This window comes from Struthio camelus, chromosome 15 (assembly GCF_040807025.1).
Source record: "Struthio camelus isolate bStrCam1 chromosome 15, bStrCam1.hap1, whole genome shotgun sequence".
Lineage (NCBI taxonomy): Eukaryota > Metazoa > Chordata > Aves > Struthioniformes > Struthionidae > Struthio > Struthio camelus.
Window position 1 is genome coordinate 6,604,344 of NC_090956.1, and position 21,212 is coordinate 6,625,555.

General features: G+C 45.3%; 1 protein-coding gene across 3 annotated transcripts in view; it reads left to right on the plus strand.

Annotated features, from left to right (window-relative positions):
- The window catches only part of MAD1L1 (mitotic arrest deficient 1 like 1), a 373,922-nt gene that overhangs the window by 328,431 nt on the left and 24,279 nt on the right, over window positions 1–21,212 (plus strand). Inside the window, exon 18 of one of the 3 annotated variants that reach the window (XR_011134664.1) lies at window positions 19,642–19,784. The exons of the other annotated variants lie outside the window; for them this stretch is intronic. The gene's annotated coding sequence lies outside the window, so the exon portion shown is untranslated. The remainder of the gene's footprint in view (window positions 1–19,641; window positions 19,785–21,212) is intronic. 3 annotated transcript variants of the gene reach the window in all.

Sequence of the window (21,212 nt, forward strand, 5' to 3'; positions counted from 1 at the left end):
ACTGCTGATGAGCAGAACTCCTGATGGTGCAAATATTAGTACTGGGAAACAGCAGAAGAACGTGTAAGGCTCTTCTGACGTAGGACAGAGAAAGCTGTGGCAGCCTTTACTAGCAGCTAGGTAATTCTGCTGAAAAGAAAATGGCTTTCCTGTGCTTCAATACTAATCAGGCTGCAAGCTTACCTTACATTGGAGGCAGCTGGAGGCAGTCATTGCATCAGCCTAGGTGCACCATGTGTGTACTGTCACAGGATTGAAAATACAATGGCTTTGTTTGTCCCTGCTTGTAGCATTCATCTTTCAAGCAATTCCCAAACATAATTAATCCACTTGCTGGCATACCTTCCTGGCTGGTTTGTTATCATCACTTGTTTTATGGGTAAGGACAGTTGGGGTAGGGTGGAGATTTTCTTCAGGCCATTAGGGAAAGGAGCTGTCGGAGCTGTGATTAGTACTCGGGGCTCCAGAGCACCATCTCATTTTAAGATTACTAATGGAGAGCTAGGAAGAGTACATCTGCTGTTGGTGTAAATTTAGTCTTACTTTCTTAAATAATAGTAGTAAAAAAGGGAAAGAGGGTTGGAGGAACACAAAAGTACCGAGTGGATTCCTTTGGGAGGATGGGTAGTGAATGCTTGAGGCTTCAGGGCTGATTTGTGTCTCCAGCAGCCTGACCCTATGGTAAGGATAATCAAGCTGAAAATTAAATCTAAATACAAATGTTAAACCAGCCAATTAAAAAAGCAATCACATCAAAACATACATTTTTTAAAAGTTTTTGCTTACTCTGTCATAATTAATTTATTTAGCAAGAAAACTTTTGTTTGTACAAAATACTTATTAAATTGATCATGAGCAGTTGAGAGAGTGGAGATGCAGCTACACAGAGGTACAGCAGAGCAACAATTAACCAAAAGGTCGCCTGAATTTCCCTTAAGATCTGGCTGAATAAGTTTTATAGGGAAGGTCATTTCCTTTTATGGGAAGGTCTTTTCCTACCATGAACCAAACACAATGCATCTCCTTTTTAGACTGCATGACTGGAGACACGATTGCTGTTTGTGGCCTGTCCATTAACCTGAAAAGGAAGCTGCTGAAAGCATCTTGCTTCCTGCTGTCACCACTTTCAGCCCCTCTCTCCTCTTCTCCCATCAGCCCCTTCACCAAAAAATAATAAATCTAATAAACTCTGAAAACAGCAGCCATCATCTGTTTTGGAGGTTTACAAAGTGCAACTCCTCCGTACTGCAGTGTAGCAGTAAAATGCGATTGGGTGAGGCTGATGCAAGGATATTGGTTATTCTGCCACTCTTGAGATTCTCGTTGAGGAATGACAAGTACAAATTTCTAAAACTAAAGGAGGAACTAAGGAGGGAGCAGCTGCTGAAGCAGCCTTACAAAACTTGAATCTGACAGCATGTCAGGACCTGAAGAGAGGTATGGGCAGCGGCCAGTCAGTGGCTGGGAGAAGAAAGGTCCAAGTCCAAGGACGGATGATCTACTGCTTTGACTCTGCTTTATAGAGTTCCTGAATGAGGTGACAGTGACACAACTCTCGTCCATAGGGTTGGGAATGACCCAGGGACGCTGACCAGAACAAACCTTCTGCAGAGCTACTTGTTCACAATTTGTGATTAATGGAGTAACTGGATTCGGTCTTGGAAGAAATTGGTTGGAAAGTGCTAAGGTGAATGTCTTCAGAGAGAGTTTGCTTTCCGTCATCCAGCAGCAGTTGGTGGGGGGGGGGGGAAGGAAGGAAATTTGACATGCAGAAACTTGAACTCCTGATGTTTCCCCCATCCCCCGAACACCTTTTTGCTTAGATAGTGACTGGAAGCAGCCACTGCAAGTTCACAGTTGCTTGAACTTTTCTTTATTAATTAATCCCATCTTTATTCACACAACACTCCTTTTGCTTCAGACAGTGGGTAATAAACACAGATCAAGCAGGCAGCGATGATAAATTGTCTATTTAATAATTAACAAATTAGTCCTAACAGATGGAACCAAAACAAAGTTGTCTGTGTGTGCACACAGCGCGAGGCTTGCCTCCTCTTGTTTGTCAGGCCGCGTATCGCCAGAGATTTCTGCACGTCTCCACTGACCTCAGGTTAGTCAGCCTCACCTTCCGCGCGAGCTTGTCTCGCGCGTATCTCTGGGTCAGCTCTGGCTCGTTCAAAATCTGCCGTTCTCCATATGCTGGCAATGAAAACGAATGCGGGGAAGCACGAAGATGTCATGGAGGAAGAACAGTGATGGAGAAGAGAAGGGGATCCCTCGTTTTTAGCGTTAGGCTACACTAGCCTCCCCACAGAAAGTTCAGCTGTTCAATGTGATCTGTTACGCTGAATGAATAGAGATTCTAGTCTCTGTAATTCTTTCTGCTATTACCCAGCACAGAATAAAAAGTCAGTGCACTGCCAGGTTAAATAAACATGAAGCACTACAGTCATACGAGCATAGGATCCTGTAAGCTAACTGTGCATATATTATTCATCTCCAGTTATTATTCACGACCTTTCTCTCACACTGTCATGGCTCCATCACTTGTGAATTTATAAGCTCATTAATAATGAGTGGAAATTAATAATATATTTTCATAATCCATTGAGTATATTTACAGCATTCATAATGCATTGAAATAACTGGTGTGAGGTGTAAAAATAAAATCATAGCTCGTCTGTGGGCCCTCACCTTTTTGATTTTGAAGAGTTACTATTTTTGTTAATAATCCTTCCTGCTTCCATTGCAGTATGGCCATGCTGTGTAATAGCCTGCCATCTGCCACCACCATGCTTAAAAAGGCCTGAATCAATGCAGGAAGTATCATTATTTTCTGAAATTAGAAGTAGATGATCCACAAACTAATCGTTATTGAAAACAGCACCAAAATTATGGGAGTGTGGGAAAGGTTTAAGTTCAGCTGTTTCCTTCCCTTCTCTTCTACCAGTTGCATTTGTTAAGTACTGGAAGAGAACAGTCACGTGGAAAGAGGAACATCTGATCCTTGCAGGCTCCAGGGAGTGCTCTTATACTTTTAAGAACACAGAGATTTATTCTGAATGTTGCTTCGGTGCATACGTAGGACAAACGTGCCACAGCAGGTAACACGGTCATGCTTTATTTTAATCGGAAGACGCCTAGCTAGTTTCCTTTCTCCTTCGCAGCAGATTAGCACGGTGGATTTTTAGAACTTCTAACATTTTTGCAAGCTCTCCTCTTCTTTCTTCATTTCTGTTTCTTAAAAAAAATAAAACTCAAAACTCCTCTTGTTTTTCAAGACACCTTTCTCCTGGCTCTGTCTAGGACATTGCTGGGCAATGGAAGTCACTGGTGTGCAGATCATTAGCTGTCTTCATGCTATTGCTGAGGAAGCTGAGCTCAGGCTCTAGATCCCCTCGGGGAAAGAATGAAAAGGCGAATGTATTTGGGGATCATTTGGCGAAGGTGGCAGTCAACGACACAAGATTCTTGCAGCGCGTGGACTGGAGCTCTGAGGTTGTCTTAGCCTAGAAGAAACTCAATTTTTACTTGGAATTTTGAAAGATGATCCAAAGCACTAAGTGTCCAGACCACTAGGGGATGGTCTATAAGTGAAGACACTAGCATATAAAAGTTGAGACCATACCAATGGATAAGCAGTTAACATAACTAATCCTATTTTTCAGTTTAGTTCCACTTTATTCCTTTTCAAGTATTGTGTTTATTCTGATTTTACTTTGTCAGAAGTATTTTGAGTGGCATTTCTCTGGTTTTATTTTCTTGTTCATAGCCAAATGGTAACACTGTAACTGTAAATAAAATTCAGCTTTTATCTGTTTCCCATCATAACCCAGGCTGCCTGCTTTTAAACAGCTGCAAGAACATTGAGTGTAATGAAGGTGCTGCCTTCAAAGCATGTACTCAATATTCAGACAGGACAGGAAAGCCTGCCTCTAGCTCCGTGGAATTTAAAACGCTTAATGTAAGAGTCGGTTGGGTATCAGTCAGTGTGTGTATTGTTTTCTCTTCCAACAAATAGGATCTTTCTTTAAATAAAGCTGAAGCTGGTAGATATCTGGCCGAGTCCCTGTCCTTTATGAGAGTTTCTGTTTCACCAGAAGAGAAGAAATTGAGCAGTCCGTATTCTTGGTATCCTAGTGCTTGCTAGAGAATGGCTGCAAAAAGGTGTCAAGAGGAAGGGAAGAGGGAAGCCACAAGCAAGGGACAGTAAGTGAGCTTTGTACTGGCTTTAATCAAAACATAATGGCAAGAGTTAAAGCATAAAGCAAACGAAGGATTTTGCTTGTGTCAGCCTGGAGGAGGGAGCCATTCATTTCACTCGATCATTTTGAATTGCTTTCTAGAGCGTTTACTCATCCATCTTCTCCAGCCAGACACTTCACTCTGCCTATCACTGTTCTTTTCTTTGGATTTAAATTATGACTCTGTGTTCAATTAAGTATCTCTCTTTGCTTCTTGTTTTTGTGTTCGCTTATTGAGCCCATTTTCAAACCACAGAACAGTTCTACGCTCTGCCTAAGGGGCCTAAGTTAGCTGGGAGCCTTTGCAGATGCTTTTTCCATTGGGCAACGTTGTCAGAACAAGCCTGCCGGTGACTGATGTGATCTGGAGTCAGCGAGTGTGTACAGTGGATAAATGTGCCTGACGCTTTGTGATAGAGCTGGTAATTACATTTCAGAGTGAGTGGTATTAATAGTGAAGGGAGGCTCCGGCGTGCTGCATGAGAACTGCTAATAGAAGAGGCTGTAGGCAGAAAAGGGAGTCATTTATTAACCTGACGAATTATGGAAAAGTGGACTTTTCCTTCGAATGCAGAGGAACACTCATAGATGCAATGCCCTCTGAGATATCTTGTGGCCTTTGGTGAGCGCTGGTGACACTGAAAACTCCTTTCTTTCTTTTTAGCCCCCCATGCCACTCCTGACCACTATGACCCCAGCTCTCTCCTTTTGATCAGTCGCTATGTCCCATGGCTTTTGGCAGTTTTCTAGGCAATGCTGAGTGGAGGTGGTCCTTGACTAGGGGGGAACGCTGAAATCTGAAGATCAAAAGGTTTAGAAGATTTTTAGAGACTATAGAAGAAAAGATGATGAATCCCTGAAAGAGAAAAGAGTCTGCAGTTGGACCAGTGTCAGATGATTGGCAGATATGTGGGACATCCATGCAAAACAGGATTCCAGGTCAGTGGGTCCTTGGGGACAGATATGTTTCTATGTAGGAGACATTCCCATTCCAGGAGAGTTACTGAGAAGAGCAACAACTTTTGTACTTCAGTCTTGTCATAGACAATCGCTTGTCATTGCGTTTTCTATAAAAAATGGGTTTGCAGGAGAAAACAAATTTCTCCCAAACTTTCCCGTTTCCTTCAGCTCTGTCTGCTCTTCCCCATTTATATCTCCTTTACATTCCAGCCACTCTCTTTATTCTGCTAAGATCTGTCAGCCCTCACTGTGTACCCCAACGCTGTCTTCCTGCTTTGGGGTATTTCTTTTCTATCCCAGCAACAGCGTGAAAGGGATGGTACGGTTCCAGCTGGTCCATTAGCACTCAGAAGGGATCTGATGTGCCTTCAAGCAAAGGTGTAGCTGTTGACATAGTTGATGCACAAAGCCCCGAGGCTGCTGCACATGCTACTGGGCTGTGCAGATCTCTCGCGGGGTTCTTAAAAGGAAAAACCTGCTAGCTCCAAGAAGGAGGAAAACAGAACAATGGAAATGAGCCTGAGCTTGAGAGAATTGCCAAGATTTGAAGTTATTAGAAGTGCTCCAGAACCAGAATGATTTAACAGTGTGATTACTTCTTAATGCAACGCTCACAAGGTTTTTTATTAGATTTTTCCCCCTATTCTTTCCTTCTAAATGCTGTAGAAACAGGCTAGCTTGAAATAAACACCTGGGGCTGTTATACTGTATCATTCAGTTTAATTAACTTTTAAATCATATCGTGTCACCTGAATACCTTTCTAAATTTTAAATTCTGAGAGCCTCGGAGACAGCGATAGCTGTAGCTCTATTCAGTTACTGCCTCGGATAAAATCACCTTCTGGAGACGACAGCGTTCTCCTCCTCCGTTTCCGCGCTGTCAGAAGTGCGCTCGTTCAGAGCGAATTGGCTGTAAACAAATGAGCAGCCACGGAAGGGCTCGAAAATGTGGTCTCATTGGGTCGGTGTCAGGCGGTGTCCGGGTGACTTTGAGTCAATGAAACAACTCTCAGGTGTCCAGGACGGACTTTATATTGTCTGCCTCATAGGCTCTGTATCTGTAAGGCAGTTTTATGCTCCTGGTTGTGAGACTGTCTTGCCCAGCAGATGGCAAATGGAGAGGACCACGCATAGGAAGGGAGGAAATGTGTCCCATGGTGGTTAAAGCTGCTTGACAGGAAAGTCTCCAATTTGTGTTGTTCTGTGTTACCAGTTGCCTGTGCGTGGATGTTTCTCCTAGCATAAGAAAGCACCAGCTGTGCATATTCCTCATGTTTGGGGGCTTTCAGATCCAGTAAATATATATGGTAACATCCATCCATATGGCACTTTGTAGCCGTTTAGAGCAGAATAACAGGGAAAATTGCTAGAACACAAGCGGTTATTGGGTCTCTTCCTCTGCCCCAAGGAGGAAGCCTCCCAATGGGCCATGTCTCACAGCTGAACTGTTAGCAGCGACCTGAGTCTGCCCTGTGCCTAGGAAGCTTGATCTCAGAGGAGCCATAAATTAACTGCTAGGGCCAATCCTTTAGGATATCGATTATTCCAAAAGCAGAGTGCCGTTATCAGCACTGATGGAGAAGAGGAGCACAGAAGGATTAGGAGGAAAAATGATGAAAGTGCTGGGATTTGCTGAGCACTTCCAAATTCAAAATGGCAGGAAAGCATTAAGTAGAGTCCAGACTAAAAGAAAATGTTTAAGAGCTACTTTTGAAGCATCTAAGCAGAGAGCCAAGAGAAACAACAGGAGAGGCGGGAACCAGACCTGGAAGTCATTTGCACAGAAGCAGTGGCTGACTTTGGGAGGGGAAAAAAATTCCCTGGAAGGGACAGGCTGACAGAGCAGGACACCGAGGACTGCACCCTGGCACAGGTGTGACAAAGAGAAGTCAGGGAGCAAGAAACAGAGAGGTCAGCGTCGGGTTAAAGGAACGCGTGAACATATGACACGTAAGGAAAGAAGTGAAAAATGTAAGGGTTCATAGTCCAGATACTCAAGTATGAAAAGACCTGCTGGTGAGAAACGGAGGGGTTGGGAAAGGCCACTGCAAAGGTGACCTTTTACACCTTCAGGTAACCTCTGAGGTGGGGATTGAATAGACTGGCCTTGCAACAGTGTAACTGCATCCGCTTCATCTTTATTTAAAGTTCTTCCTTTTGTGCATGAGCTCTTTCCCTCGACTCAGCGTGTTAGCACCGTGGTTTCTGTCAGCTCTGTGCAGTCCCTCGGTTCTGCTCGCCCCTCCATTGACAAGTGTTTTTTTCACAGTCCAGGTTGTTACCCTCGACTCAGCTGATTCCCAGAAACCAAGTGATACTTAAGCTCTTTTTTTTTTTTTCTGTGCTCTGCAAAACACAGTTGTGGATTCATCTTGCCTTAGAAACAGGAAACCTTCATAACTCCAAGTTGAACCAAAAGATTTCTGAGACCATTAGCGTGCAGCACCAACATCATCCTTGCAAGAGTATGTGGGATGGTTGTTACAAGGCTCTTGGCAGCTCAAGCGATGATGAATCTGCAGGATGTCATTAAACTCCCAGGCTTTCTCTATGCCAGTCAATATGCAAGTTAAAAAGCTCCAACATCTCCATATAAGAGGGAAGAAAGTGCGCTGGGGCATGGCAAATACTTGGAGTGAGCTGCACATCAGTGATGCAAGGGCATGCCGTCAGCTCGGAGCAAGGCAGGAGCCATTAAGTTAGAATGCTGTATTTTGATCTCTTTCCCTTGCAGCTTTTCAGACCAAGTTTTCCATCTTTTTCCCTCTGTCTGTGAAATGGGAGTGAGCTGAAGTGGCTGCTTCTCATTGCTGCGTTGCTGAGAATCCCCTGACATTGTTGCTTTGTTTTGTTCCCAGGGAAGGTCGAACGTGGTGCTGGGGGCGTAGCAGGCAGGAGCTCCAAGGAAATAATCAATAGGGGGAACGTGGGGAACAAGAGAGCAGGACTGAGATATCATCTAGCTCACGTTTAATAAGAAGGGGAGAGAGGCACGGGGCTGGGAAGGTGGGGAAGGTGGTTAGAAAGCCAAGGCCTGGAGAGAAATTGCATGATAATGAGGCGTAGGTGATAGCAAAATGATTTAAGTCAGCAGAGCTGGACTACTTAGTAATGTCCGGCTTTTCAATTCCAGGCAGGTACTGCTGCGTTTGCAGCTGTGACTTCCCAGGAGCAGGAGGGATGCGTCTGTGAATAAGAAAACCCGGAGTAAGGGGACAGGGAGACAAGGAGGAGGGAGCGGGGAGGTGCATGGGTTAGCTCCCCGTTGCTTTCAGCACAGGAGATGCGTGGCTGGAGCAGGACACCTGACCCCGGAGCCCGGTGCAGTGGATGAAGGGAGCATTTGCTTTCTGTGCTCCTTCGGCTCTCTTTGGTTTGCTGACCAGGGGCCTCTTGGAGCAGCGGTGCTTTTGCCTCTTCTGGACAGTAGTGTGCCATATCGTGCTGGTGCAAAGTTAACTCTGAGAACTTAGTGCAATTACCCTTGTTTTCAAAAATACGCTGCTTGGCTGTGTTACAAGCGCTCTACAGGTTGGTTATGGATGGGCCTGTAATAGACCTATACGTACAGAGCCAAAAATTAATAGCCTCCTGAGAAAGAGCTGAATCAGATATGTACACCTACTGTAAGGCCACTGGAGTGAGAGAGGGACAGGGAAGTCTGTATATTCTTTATTTCAAGTTCGCAAGCCTCTGGCCTCTGAAACCATAATCTGCTGATAAAGGCCTAGTTGGGTTCAGGGTTTTCTATAAATACAAATGACACAAAATGCTGTTTCTCCTGGATCCATGGGTATTTGTGTCTTCGACCTTACCGCAGGTTCCCGGGGAGTCTGATGATGGTCTCTGGGCATCTTTTTTTTCTTCTTTAAGCATAAGCCCTATGGCCCAGCTGCCCTGAACCTGGGACCCTCACTCCACATTTCAATCTCACCTTAGCATGGCTCAGGTAGATTCCCACAAGTTCAGACCTTTTCTCTTTGATCTATTCAGCTGGCAGAGGTTTACAGCAGCACAAGGCAGCTAGTGTTACTTGACTGATAAGGGCTGCAGGCAAAACCAGGAAGGCACGGACATGCCAGCAGCGCTGACCTCAGCCCAGTGCATCCTGGCACCCAGTCTGCTCACCTCTCGTGTTTTTATTGTAGACTCTGCACGCCCTGTTCCATCGTGCTCCATCCTTCCTGGCCAGCAGTCATTAAAAAGTAATATTCAAGAGTTAGCCTTGTGCATTCTCTCCGAGGAAGCTCTGCTCATGTGCTGGCAGGTCTGGATGGTTCATTCCTATCAACCCAGTTATGCACACACAATGAAAGGAATTAACCCTGGCGGTGCCTGCAGGCAACAACAAAAAGGACAGGAGAAGGAGTCATTTGTATGGTTGCTAGTTATCTCAACTGTGTATAGTAGAGTAGCAAATGTGTGTGTGGTTGTTTTTATCCACATGCTGTAGTTGTATTGATCTGAAGGTAAAATAGCTACAAATATTTGTTACTGCCAGAGACGGGGGTTTATGTTGTTCCACCTTTGTGGATGTAGAAACAAGAATGTTGCAGCTGTTGCACGAGTCGGTGGCTCTCCCCGGTAATCCTTCCCCTGGGACTCGTGCTGATAGTCCAAATGCCCGAGCTCTGACACACAGATGCCATTTTAAAAAGAAAAGTTGCCTGACTTAACATATTTTACTTCATCTACCCTTCCAGCCTCCCTCCCCCCAAAATAATTTTGACTGCTCAAGACTCGCAATGGGCAAGCTTCCTATTTCAAACTGATTTAAAATCTTCCCCTTACGTCATACAGGCAAGAAACAGAAATTCATGCTGTTGGGAAAGGAAGATGCATTGCTTCCCAGTGGCCCCAGAACTTGTATCTAGCCTGGAAAGTCCTAAATTTAATGCCTTGTAGTTTAGTGACATGTTTATCTACAGAAACTCTACTTTCAATCATTTTTAAAGGTCTCTGGACCTAAGCTGACAAAAGGAACTTGGCTTGACAAGCAGAGAGGTTATATATACATATATATGCACATATATATATATATATATATATATGGAATAAAAAATTGTGCAATCTGAAAAGCATTTATAAGCTCAGCTTTAGAATATCCAGTCTCTTACGAGTCTCATTTTCCTTTTTCTTTTTCACTTGCTGCTGTGTTTTGTGCTCAGGACAGGACAATGGACTTGCTGTGCAAGCGGCTCGCATGGCGTGGTTGAGAACGACACACCGCGCTGGGCAGCGCTACGGCAGCCCACAGATCCGTTGTTTCCCTGCCTTGTAAATCTACCTGATACGCAGCTGAGAAGCTGTAGGGCAAGGTGACAGGTAGAGTTGTCATAACCCGGATTTTTTTGGTATTTTATTATCGTGGTCAACACAGCTAGGCGTGTAGATTCAGGGACAACCAAACTACCAGCTTTTAGTGCAAGGTTTTCTGACTGCCTCTTGATGCTGGAAGGCAGCTCTTGAACTGTCTTTTTTTCAGAACAAGCTGTTTAATATTAGAGCTGATTACTCAATTGCTCATTTCAAGAAGAGCAATATAAACTTGCAGAGCTTTGGGGACTTAATTTTCTTCTGGATTTATGGGCAGTCACCCAGATTTCTCTGGCATGGTTCCTTTTCTCCATCATCTGTATTTTTCCAGAGAACACTTTAAAGATATTCCTATGGAAGCTATTCCACATAGGTCCTTGGTTATTCCCATCTTCTCAGTTCCTTATTAAATATACTGGTGTGTTAATGACCCTTTTAAGTTTTCTATAGAAGATCAAGCCAGTCAGGAAGCAGTTACTAACACGCCTGGATGGCAGACATGTTTGATGTACTTGTCTGTGAACCTTCAGCACCTAGGGGGTGACAGTGGATAAGGTAAGGAAGAGCTGCCTGAAGAACATTTCAGGAAGGAAAATGAGAGAAAGCTGGCTCTTCCAAGGCATTTTCTGAGGAGGATCTACTGCAAATTAAGAGAGAGCCTGTTTTACTGACTCCGAACTCTAAATGAGTTTTATTCAAGTTTGAATCTGCGCGTGAAGCTTAAACTGCTCAAATCACTCTACCATTTATTGCAGATGTTCCTCTGATACTGCTAGCTCTACGCATGGACTGAGTATGCATTTTGAGAGGATGTCTTAGTGTCTCATTAAAGCATTAATGCTTGGAGAAATTGCTAAACCCTGATGGGTTTCAGACAAACATCCCCCTGGGACGAAAGAGAAGTGTCACAAAGCACTATGTCAACAGGGGCCACATAGCTGGCACTTCTCATGCTGTACATCACTTCTTACCAGCACACATCCACTACTGCTCTTCTCACTGTTAGGTTGAGAGACGTGTATATCAATCATACTGTCTGCTCCATCTCCTGTAAATTAGAGAAGGATGCCGCTGGTTTGCCTTTTGGTTTTCTGTGGTCTTTAATTGCCTCCCCATTATATTGTCTCGTGTCCCTTTCCCCAGACTCTTTCCTATCCATCTTTGAGAACGATGAACAGTCAGGCATGAAACGCACCGAAGGTGACTGCTGAAACATGCCAAATTGTGCAGTGGTCCAGTATTCCCTTTCTTCTGTTTCTTTCTCCTTTGATTACTGCTAGAAAAATCGCTGCACCATTTGATTGGGAGGTCGGGATTGCCTTTTAGATTAGGTATGAGAGTGGATTTTGTTTGATTTGAAATGTAAACCTTGGCTAGCCTTTCTATACGTGAGCCTTTACAAGCTGTTGGTATACTCCTGGGGCGCTCTGGATTGTTTCGTGCATCCCTCTGTGAGCTCAGGGTTGTTCCCTGCACGGTGTTCCCAAGTTTTTGTTTAGCTTCAAACAACTTGTTTACTTAGCCTTTTGACAGTCAGCTACTTTTATGTAATGAAGTTTCCCCAGTGATTAATCAGATTTTTTCCTGCTTTGTTTAAGGTCCTTGGAATTAGCTTTGGGCTGGCCTATGCAATTCCCAACTCTTCCTGTTTATCACTACCATAAAACTGTGGTTAAAGAAACCTCCTCTCCCTTTTTGGCAAAATACTAAGAGGTCCGTGTGGGCCTTACTGACACGATCTTTGATAGCTGTGCTGAAGCTTGGCCGCAACTTGCAGAGCCAGGTGGCTTCATCCAGCTATCTCCATCCTCCCTTCAGAGCCTAGCAGAGCTGGTGCTCCCTTACGTCTGAGTTCACCTGCCTGGGGAACCAGCTAGTTTGCTTCAGGCTGGGGCAGAGCACAAGCACATTGCAGGCGATGCGGGGCAGAAGGGGAAGAAGGCTGATGGTGGAAATATACCCCACATCAGTGGTGTCCGAGGTGCCACCACCTTCTACACATTGCTCTTGAACTGAACCTCAGACATGGCTTGATACAGCCAGACCCCTAACAGCAGCATTTGTGCTTTGGGGACAGAGTTTATCCTGGGCCTGGTGTTTTTAAAGCATGGTGCAATCACAAAATACTAACTGACGTGTTTTACGATCTTAAACCTAAAATATAGCCTGGGGAGGAGGAGTGCCTTTTAGGCTTCTTTAACATTATCGAGGGTTTTATATATAGTAAAAATAATAGTTATTTATCTAGGACCTACACAAAATCATTGATGTTTGCCTTTGCCATCCACCTAATGTGCATTTTGCTGACGCCCAACTTCTGCTTGATACTGTTGCATAAATAAAGAAAGCCTAGTTAACTTCAAACTCCTTGAGAAACATACACATGCAAAAATGTAAAGCTTACTCATGGAAAAAGGGCAAAATCAGCAGGAGAAGAGAGAGATTGTTTTCAATGGTGTCCTTTTAATTAGGATGGTAATTAATTCCTTTCCCTGACATACACATACAGATTATTCTTTTAAAATATTCCTAGTAGAAATAAAATGACTTAAAGCTACATACCAGAGGACCAGATCATAAATCTAAAGGAGAAAATCTGGGGCTGAGTACATTTTGAACACTCCTTTTGCATCAGAAGTGGTCACTTGAAAGCGTGTCGTAAAGTCTAACTGCAAGGTGAACAAAATGCTACTCATTTACCCCCATGTAGCAGCACTGGGAACAGACAGAGGCTCCGTGTAGGCACAGGGGGGTTGATAAAGTGGAAAGTGCAGTTAATATATTTTGCATATACACATATTACATCAGTGGTGCTAATTACCAGTGGATGGAATGCTACCTACTGTTGGTCTAGCTGCATTGCTTTTCGAGAACCTTTTCTGGCACTGTGGATTTTGAGGGTTGCTCAGAGAGGAATCTTGTTTGGAAAATGGATGTGGAGGTAAGAAGCTGAGCAGAGTTCACTGCAGAAGGGGCAGGAGAAAGCCAGGAGCAGTCTCAGGTCAGAGGAAGGAGCTGGCAGAAGGGCCCAGGGCAGTCCAGGCCCTGGAGAACAGGTGGATGACAGGTGACACAACGTGGACCAGCTCTCATGCACTGCTGGGGTAGGGTGGCAGCAACTGTTTGGTTAACCCAGTTTTATCAGTGGGCAGTAACTGGCTGTGGAACAGAGACAGGCAATTTGGAGGGGAAATGGGCTCGATGTGATGGCCTGAGCCTCAATCCTGGTGATGGAGAAGCAGCAGGGACTGGTGGAGAAAGAGGAGGGCAAGGTATGAAGGGCTGGCACAGAGGCCCAAGATGAAGGGATGGAAGAGAAGAGATCCAGTTTTGGAGGAATCCCAGGATCCATTGCTGTTACCATTTTTATTAAATTATCTCATAGTCCCTTTTATAACTCCCTTAGCCACGCAGTAGGAATCCCCTGTGGATCGCCGTGTGCCAAACCTCTGTGTGCAGCCATTCGCTCCCTACCGACGTTGTCACAAGCCCACACCAGCGCTTGGAGTTCAGTCTCCTGTCGCCACAGAAAGCCAGTGAAGTGGAGTCAGAACAGCAGGGAAGCCTCCCACTGTTTCCCTGTAATTACATTTGTGAAAAGGCCTCTGTGGGGAGGACAAGCCTGGAGGGCCAGCTCCTACGCCGGAGATTTCTCCCAAAGGCTGGTCCCTGTCGCCAGGTAGGGCTGGCCCTTCAGGGAGCAACTGCTCGGAGAATTGTGTCATTGAGTTGCGCTACCCAAACAGCCTTTGAGATCTTACGGCAGTGATTAAAACTCCTCATTTAGGGACATAAAAGCAGTTGACTCTCTAATTGCAAATACAGATGTTTCCAGACATAAACCCAAACGATGCAGGGAAGCTGCAGCATCCTGCTCACGATTCTGTACAGGGAGGTCAGTGCCAAAAATAAGGAATTAAAAGGACAGAAACAAAAATAAACGTAAGGAGCTTTTCTTCACCTCTGAAGCAGATAATACTGGAAGGGTCATGAAAGCTAAGGCAGAAAGAAAACAGAAAACGCGGGTGTGGGAAGACAGAGTTCATGTTGTCCTTGCTGCGTTACATAATTTTGCTGCTCCCAGAGTAGGCTCCAAGCCATAGAGGCAGTCAGCAGTTCAGCCGCAAAGGCCTCACCAGACCAATCTCCAGTGGCGCTAATTAAAAGAGTTACCCCCTCTTCCTTTTTGACAAAGGGATTTCCGTACATCACTTGATTCAGTTCCTTTTTTCCAGAGATCAGCAAGCCAGGGAAATAGTTTTCTTCGTTTGGCACTGTTACTTAAGCTGGATGTGAAGCACCTTGGTGAACATCAGGTGCTGCTCAGTTTGCAGAAGGCTTTACAGCACTGAGCTGAACTGGAGGGCTGGCAACATGTTTTACCGGGAGCCCCTGGAATGCACAGAGCCCTTGATTAGAGGAGAAGAGAAGTCTGATTCATGCAAGCTCTGTCTAGAGCTACAAAGGAAAAATATTCTTGTACTTCTACCTGCTCGAGTGGTCTAAAATGACTGTGTGTGTGTGTGTGTGTGTGTGTGCGCGCGCCTTTAAAGGATCCTGAGTTATGTATTGTTCAGGTAAAGGCAAAGAACACCTTGCTTGGTAGGGGGCCACAGGGATGCTCTCCAAAAGCACTGCATCGAGCTACTCCGAATTCCTTTTGCTCATCCGTATGCTGCGCGCTGCCTCTCTCCTGCCACCCTTGGTATCAGTGGGTTCCTATCTGACAGCCTAGCCAAAGACCTCTGCAATCATAGCGGCTGCTTTGGAGCATCTTCAGCTTTGGAGAAAAATGACGGGATTGTGCCAGCGCCCCCGTATTTGTGTGACGTCTCTCAGCCTGCAGTGCAGCAGGTCAAAAAGGACATTTTCTGCACCTATCTGACTTCTCTGCAAGTTGGACTACTCTTCTGAATGGAAGGTAGTGTTGGCCACACACCAGATTGCTGGGATTTGGCCTTCACACCCATCCAGACAAGTGTATCCTGTCCTAGTTCAGGGCCAGGTGTCAGCTGTAAGTTCTGGTGCTGCTTCACTGGGTACCAAAGGCTGCGGTTTGCTGCACTGGGACCCAGCCCTCCATAACTATCGTTCTTCGTTTGCTGAACATGATTTTGACTTTCATTTCTTGCTTGCTCTTGTTCAGCACTGGGCACTAAATCAAACTGGAGTTGGCTTTCCCAAGGCAGTATCGCTCCTTCTGGCCAGGCCTTCTCTCTGCTCATCTGGAGAGACAGTATCTGCAAGGGAAGTATCAGAACAGGTCCTGCTGGGGAAATAAGTGGTTAACTCTGTCTCAGCGTCAGCTCAAAGCATGATTTTTTTTTTATTTGTTTTGTTTCATGGCACATCCAAGTTTCCAGGACAGCTGAAGGTGATGAAGATGGCATCTTAATTGAAAGCGGTCAGAGAATTGCGTGTTTCTCTTGCATTAACATTCTGTGCATATTCCTTTTTAAACCCGAAAGCTCTGTCCACTGTTCCTTGTTGGCCTTCAGAAAGTGAACTCCCAGTAAAGGGCTTAAAAGCCAATATTAAAAGGGGAGAGAAAGAACTGAAAGGAGGATTACAAATCCAATAAAAATTGCTCTCAAGAGTAGACAGTATCTGCTGGACAGGAAATATATTTGAGTTTGTGACTAGCTGCAAAATACCTCAGCCGCAGAAAGTCTTCAGCAGAGTTTAAGCCTTTTGCTCAGTTAATCATCAAAGACAAGTGGAGGACACAGCTTGCAAAAAGATCAAGTCAGAAGCCTCCTCATGCATATTGCAGTGGCTCCGGCCGCGCAGGTGTCAGGGTGCTGATGGAGCAGCAGCCACTGGGGAAAAGTTTGCTAATGCTTATTTGTACACAGCCCCTGGCTCTGGCAGTGAATCGCTTGCTTCGGGAAGGTGACAGCCCGCTGCTTTCGCAGTTAGCTCACCTGATGCTTTGGGTATGTGGTGATGTCCAATGACAGGGGCTTTCGAGCTCTGACGACGGTCGGTGCTGTGTCCCGGTCAGCACTGCAGTGATAGCGCAGGCCTCAGCTTTCTGCTGGAGCACCAGCACGGAGGTAAGTTATTCTGGAGGTGTCAATGGGGGATGCTGCTTTTAACATCCCCTAGTTTGTGGGGGAGCAGCCATTCCCCAGCAAATTCATCACGTGCAGATCATTCCACCAATAATTTAAGGTTTTTCATTAGTATTTGCCCGTTCTGGATCTGACCACAGCACCTAGAGACAAAAATGCTCTTAATCCCATCACCAAACAGCAGAGAAGCCAGTGGTTGTGACATTGCAGTTCTGCCTGCGCGTCGTTCCCTCAACGCTTTTGTGTTGCAGGCTGGACATTTTTAGTTTGGACCTGTTCTTTTTGTGCATGCTCTTTATGCCTGCGCCTTTCATCTGAGGAGCAGTGCAAGTGGGGGTGGAGAAGGCAGGATGCTATCGCAACCCCCTCTCTATGCACCCGTGTGAAGTGGCTGGTGCAGACTTTGCTGGAATCTTTCTAAGAGCATCTGCCTCCAGTTGGGGTAATTACTACTCTCAGGCTATAGTAGTGAGTATCTCGTTGATGGCATATGAAAGTGAGCAAAATGTCAGTTCAGCACTGCGTGGAGGCCTCACTGACACGCAGGCTGCTTCTGCAATCGCTGGCATTTTTTTCAGTTAATTGCCTTTTTAATCATAGTGAAATTGCTCCTATTTGCATGAATATTCCAACAGCAGGATCAGTTTGCTGTTGTCACAGATCCGCACTACATATCATATTCAGAGTTTTGCTCAATATGCCTCGTTTTAGTGGATCAAACTTTTTTCCTCCCAGATCCCTCTGCCTGCCAGCAGATATGGAGGGTGAATGTTCTTTTATTTATTCGAGTAAGTATTCTACCCTGCCCCTTACCTCCTGCCCACTTCCCTGCAGGCACTCCAAAAGTGTCTTAAAAAAAAAAACAAAACAGATGTCTTAATGATTAGGAAGGAAACAAACCACGTGCCTGCACACATCTGCCAAGTCTTGGCCGCGTGGTCAGCAAACAGCATGTGTATATGTGGGAGAAGTGCCCCGGCACGTCACACGCCATCCCTCCCAGGGTTGTCCTGGGAAATCGAGGTGTGAGTGATTCATAGGTGCAATCCCGCTGCTTGCTCCGGCGGCATCGGCGAGAAGTGGTCCTAATGTAGCGTAAAACAGCTCTGCCTGCACCTGAATAGTTGTCATTCCTGCTCGCATCACACAATGTTTATCTTACTGTCGCACCTCGGAGTCTCTATCACAGCTCAGGAGGCGGCTGGGGTGTTTTCCAACCCCAAAACACTGTTGCAACCTATTTATAGGGCAGGAGGCAAGAGGTGGAGCCCGGCAGCTACGGGAGAAGAAGGAGCAGTGAGGCATCGGTCTCGGCATCCTGGCAGCGCGGCCTGGGTGATAACCTCAGGCGTGGTCCTTGCTCAGGTGGCTCTCCCCTCTCAGCAGGAGGACCCCGCACTGCTGGGACATTCCTGTAGCTGGCTTTTCCCCAGAGCTCTTGCTGCCTGGGCAGAAGTGAGGATGGCTCTCGGCTGCACTGACCTGCACAGGAGACCAGACTGCTTTCCTTTTGCTCCCTGGCTCATTAGTGGAAGGAGGATCCACGTCCCCCGGGAGATATGAGAAGCAGCAGCCTGTGCTGTTGGACACGCACGTGTGTTGCCAAGGGGTGTTTCTCAGGTCTAAGATCGAAGCGCTGAGGTTTTGGGGAAGGTGCAACAAAAGCGTTGCTCAGAGTTAGCAGCACGCCAACACTAACCTCTCCAGTTCCCAGGCCTTAAAGCAATCAGAAATAGGCCAGACAATCGCTCATATTAAACTGTCAAGTTTTAAACAGAAAACATTGATTTTAATGGTAAGTTCTGCATAAAAATTAATGGTGCAATAAAATCTTAATTTGGAGTTTCAGAACAAATAATGTATTAGTAAAAGGCAGCATCCTGGAGTAATTTGAAAATGAATTAGGCCAGTGGAATCAAACTCTCCCCACTGAGACATCTTTAATTGATCATCCCCTTAGCAGCTAGTTTACAAACATATCATTAGAGCGCTTGCTGCCCTGGCACCTTCCTGGCAACTCATCCAGCATCACTATGGATAACAGTATGTCCCCCCACGTTCCTTCTGGGGTCCCAGAGAGGAGATGGTGGAGAGGAAATAAATCAAGCGCAAGTCATGTGGTTGGTTCAAAGCAAGTCTTTGAGGTTTGTGCATATGAACAGAGGGAAAAACATTCTCCCTCAAGAAGCAGAAACTGCAAGTCTAAAATTAACTGAGCTCTTTGGGTTGGCAATAGGCAAATGGTGAATCCCTGTGGATTCTTTGTGCTGACAGAACTATTAATACATCAGCTGAGTACTTGGATGAGATTGGGAAGTGTTGTGCATGCGTCGAGAGTAATGTGTTCTCAGCGTCTGGTCTCGTTCGTCGAAGTGATACTGGGGGCTGAGCTGTGATACAGGGCAGGAACGCTAGAGACTTTTTCTGAAATGTAAAAATTTGCTGCTTTTTACTTAATTACAGTCATAGCAGTTGCTATGTTGAAATGCTGCTTTAAAAGCCTTTGTGAGTAATTAGTGTCAAAAATATAAGATCTACAAAGCCATAAACTCACAGCTTGGTAATATTACCAAGTACTAATTAAAAAAAGAAAAAAGAAAAGTCTCTCTTTCATGATAAGATTTCCAGCATAGCAAAAGATAAAAACAATGCAATTTGCAGATGATTGGAAAGAAAAAAAAGAAGAAACCTGACGGAAGAGCTGGGGAGAAAGTCAATATCAAGAAGGCTGTAGATCTCAGAGTGATTTCGTAAGGGTAAGGGAAGTGAAATATTGGAAGCTAAAGACAGAAATGTAGTCAGGAATATATCCTGGGAGTATCCTGTGCTACGAAATAGAGATAAGGTCGAAGACCAAGCATTATGGATGAGAAGGATAAAAATACTGCTATATTTGGGACTAAATAGTCTGGCACAACTCTCAGGAGCAGTGAAATATTTTGGGGAATGCTCTAACTGGCAGAAATAGGGATATCACATACAAATCTGAGGGTACTGTGGCATCTTGGAAGTGATGAATGAGATCCCATTTGTATTCCTCCTGACAGCTCTGGACCCCTTATCAGACTGATATTACAGAAACAGAACCAGTCGGGCAACCAGAACGATACGCAGCAGCTCAGAGAACTTGGTTTCACTGAGATGAGGTGCTTATCCTTTGGAAAAGAGATTAAGAAGAGACCTCATTAAGGTAAAAAGAAAACCCTACGGGGAATAAAAGATCAAGGCTATTTGGGTTACTGTCAAAAACGTGCGTCAAGGGACGTAAAGCTAGTCTGGGGAAGGACCTGAATTCTGTGGAACGTAAGCTGAATTTTTTTCACAGCACGTAATAATGCAATTATAATAACTGCTTGTGCTTTCTCCTGCCTTCCAATTTAAGATCTGAAAGCACTTCATAAACATGAATTAAGCCTTCCAGGACCGTTGTGAGATACAGCAACTATTACTCTATTTTACAAACTTGTACGGCGTGTGTACAAGGCAGCCCAGCAAGCGTAGGAACATGTCTTGTTTTAATCACATTGAGCCTTGCCTCTGCACTTTGCCCATTAACAGGGTGCAACAGTTGCGTGGCTGGTGCAGAAACTGCTTGCTGATGTACTCGGCACCGTTCTTCATATCATGTCTTTCCAATTTCTGGTACTTTGATCTATGTGGAAACAGGGAGGCATTTAGCAGTTAATGGGGACTAGTGTGCTGATATGGATGGGAAAAAGAGAGAGGTAGAGGGCAGCCACGCGCCCGCGTGCTGCATCTGTTAACGGGAGGAACTCTATGGATGATTGACTTGCGCTCCGTTGAGGTGGTCCTGAGCACTAGCAGGTTTTGTTTTTCCGTCCTTGGTCTCACTAGCGTTATGGTGTGTGCCAGCAGCATCACAGGAACCTAGGAGAAAGGGGGACTTCTAGGTCATTTTTGCCAGATGTGGCTCACAGATAACGGAATTCACAGTGATGTACACCTTTGATGGAAAATCCTTCCCCTGCTGTCCCTGCATCACTCCTGATGTGTGGCTGAAGCCGAGGGGAACTGGAGACCCATCTTTTGAAGTGACCCATCTTTTTCTAACGTTTCTGTTCTCGTTTCTGACCTAACAAAAGTTTCTCCAGGCGGGGGGCCATTTGGGTTGGGGCTGTGCTATTACGACTTTCTCAGTGGCTCATGAATGAAGATTTTGTTGCACATCATAGGTCGGGACGCTGTTTGGAGGCTGGAGTTCTGTGCTGCTGTTTTCACCTTGACAGCACTCCTGGAAGGGACCGTTAGTATGAGTGGAAAGTCAGCAGGAAGTAAAACTCTCCTGTCATTAAGAAGCTGGCCCCACCTGACCCTGAAGACATTATTTTGTTTCCTGGGTGTTTTAAATGAAGTGGTATTTGAACTAAGGTGGTTGCAAATAAATTGATTGGGTTATTGCTTGTTTGAGCTAAACACGTCCAGTCAGTGCGTATTAACTCACGGTGCAGCGTCCTGTTTGTGCCTCTTTCCTGTGTTTACCAATGCAGCATTTGAGGATTTTCTTCAGATACTGTGTGTTCTCCTTGTTTTCTCGCTTGCATCTCTGTCCCTCGCGGCAGCATGAGAATCCAGGCCAGCGTGCTTCAACAAGGAGCGC